The sequence below is a fragment of the Penaeus monodon genome, chromosome 32 (assembly GCF_015228065.2).
Source record: "Penaeus monodon isolate SGIC_2016 chromosome 32, NSTDA_Pmon_1, whole genome shotgun sequence".
Lineage (NCBI taxonomy): Eukaryota > Metazoa > Arthropoda > Malacostraca > Decapoda > Penaeidae > Penaeus > Penaeus monodon.
Genome location: NC_051417.1, coordinates 6,428,810 through 6,429,060, shown reverse-complemented (window position 1 = coordinate 6,429,060; position 251 = coordinate 6,428,810). Strand labels below are relative to the sequence as shown.

The window sequence follows — 251 nt, the reverse complement described above, 5'->3', positions numbered from 1 at the left end:
TACCCCCGGCTTGCACGCCCACGGGCAAGCCACAATTCCCCGCGCTCACCCGGGTTCAAGCCAGGGCATCCCGCGACCCCCCCCCCCCCCACCGCCTTCATATGCGCAGAAGTGTGGAGGCGGAGGGCGGGAGGCTGCAGCGCGAGTGACGTCACGCCTCTCTGACGTCACACCACTCCGATCTCCACCTTCAGCTCCACTCCATCACGCTTCCTGTGACATCACTGGCCACGCCCCACGGATACGTTTGG

At 66.5% G+C, this 251-nt stretch overlaps 1 protein-coding gene across 1 annotated transcript in view; it reads right to left on the bottom strand.

Moving 5' to 3' along the window:
- The window catches only part of LOC119593392 (Krueppel-like factor 13), a gene marked incomplete at its 3' end in the record, with an annotated part of 64,105 nt that overhangs the window by 11,064 nt on the left and 52,790 nt on the right, over positions 1–251 (bottom strand).